Source organism: Bos indicus, chromosome 28 (assembly GCF_029378745.1).
Source record: "Bos indicus isolate NIAB-ARS_2022 breed Sahiwal x Tharparkar chromosome 28, NIAB-ARS_B.indTharparkar_mat_pri_1.0, whole genome shotgun sequence".
In the NCBI taxonomy this organism is placed as follows: domain Eukaryota; kingdom Metazoa; phylum Chordata; class Mammalia; order Artiodactyla; family Bovidae; genus Bos; species Bos indicus.
The window spans coordinates 443847-445922 of record NC_091787.1 but is presented as its reverse complement, the minus strand read 5'-3'; the positions used below and the strand labels follow the sequence as shown (position 1 = coordinate 445922).

The 2076-nt window shown below is 40.5% G+C and overlaps 1 pseudogene; it reads right to left on the bottom strand.

The window, feature by feature from the left end:
- Positions 1 to 696: 696 nt before the first annotated feature.
- Positions 697 to 1612, bottom strand: LOC109574655 (olfactory receptor 10AG1-like; annotated as a pseudogene).
- Positions 1613 to 2076: the final 464 nt, after the last annotated feature.

Sequence of the window (2076 nt, the reverse complement as noted above, 5' to 3'; positions counted from 1 at the left end):
GGAAGGGAGTGGAGACAGATGTAGGGAATGGATTTACACAGTGGGGGAGGGAGAGAGTGAGATGAATGGAGAAAGTAGCATCAACATACATACACAATCAGGTGTGAGAAGGATAGCTAGTGGGAAGTTGCTGTGCAGCACAGGGAGCCCAGCCTCAGGTGATGGCCTGGAGGAACTGGAGAGGGTGGGGAGGGAGGGGATACAGGAATAATTAAGGCTGATCTGTGTGGTGCTGGAGAATACTCCTGAGAGTCCCTTGGACTGCAAGGAGATCCAACCAGTCCATCCTAAAGGAGATCAGTCCTGAGTATTCATTGGAAGGACTGATGCCAAAGCTTAAACTCCAATACTTTGGCCACCTGATGGGAAGAATGGACTCATTTGAAAAGACCCTGGTGCTGGGAAAGGTTGAATATGGGAGGAGAACGGGACAACAGAGGATGAGATGATTGGATGGCATCATTGACTCTATGGGCATGAGTTTGAGCAAAATCCAGGAGTTGGTGATGGACAGGGAGACCTGGAATGCTGCAGTCCATGGGGTCTCAGAGTCAGACATAACTGAGCAACTGAACTGAACTGAAAAATATAGTATAAAAAGAAGTGGTTAACTTCTAAACTGGGAAATGTAGAGATCTTTAAAAATTTCTCTGATAACCCTGTGGCCAGTATTTAAAGCACTTTAAAATAAACTCATCACACTACTTTTTTCAGTAATAATTTTATCAGTGCTGCAATCACATCCTTGTTCTGAAGGTTGTATATCATGGGATTGAACATTGGAGTCACTATGGTGTATAACAGAGAGAAGAGTCTGTCAGTTCCTGCAGAATAACTGGATTTGGGCCTTAAGTAGGTAATGGTAGCAGATACAATAAATAAAAGCACAATCAACAGGTGAGAAGAACACGTGGGGAAGGCTTTGGCTCTTCTGGCTGTTGGCAACCTCAAAATAGTGCAGACAATTTTACTGTAAGAGGCAAGTATTAATATAAAAGGCACTGCAGCAACCAGCAGAACTACTGACAGCTCATGTGCAAAAGTGTCTCCTCAGGCCAGCTTCAGAATGGGGGGAATGTCACAGAAGTGGTTACTCTCATTCGAATGACAGAAATGCAGAGAGAAGATCTGGCACATGCCAGCTGGAGGCACGACTTTGGGGTCCTTACCAGGGGATAGTGCAGAGGGTCACAGATGGCCACACAGTGGTCATAGGCCATCACCACCAGGAGGAGACACTCAGTGGTTCCAAGGAAAAGGAAGAAGCACATTTGGGTGGCACAGTCCAGGATAGATATTCTTTTGTCCTGAGTCCAAAGGTTCACCAGAATCCTAGGGAGAGTGACAGACACATAACAGATTTCCAAGGAGGAAAAATTTGCCAGGAAGGAATAAATGGGTTTCTGCAGAGTTGGGTCAAGCCTGGTTAGTATTATTATGAGACTACTTCCAGTTATCCAAAATGATGTTTATCCATTATCCATTATCCAAGATAATGATGTAAATGATGGAGAACAAGCCCTTGAAGGTTTGGAACATCAGAAAACCCCAGGAGTACAAGTTGTATAACTGTAGATATGTTGTCTTCTGCTTCCATCTCTTCATATTTCATCTGTGGGAATGATTAAATCAGAAATACCATTATTTCACCTTTTGACTTGTGTTTCCTTATGTATAAATAGGATGCTATGTCCTCTTATTTTCCCAGTTCCCTATAAAAACAAAACCTATTACTGATAGACCTGTGAAAGTGTAGTGAAATATATTTTTCATTAATATTAAATATATTTTTAAGAAAATAAATCTCTTCAGTATCTTTTATCTATCATGAGTTATCATTTTTTATATCAAAGCTCATGTGTTTATAATGTAAGTATGTGTCTTCAATCAAACAATACAAAATGTAAAATATGAATTTGTATTCAGTTCTATCAGTCATTTGCTTATTCTGGCTGATCTGTTTTGCTCCTCACCTCTCAATTCTGTTTTTAATCATTATTAATGTGAAAGTAATTTGGTTGCACAATTAAACTATTTGTAAGCCATCTAAGATATTTTTAAGGGTAACTACAGTTA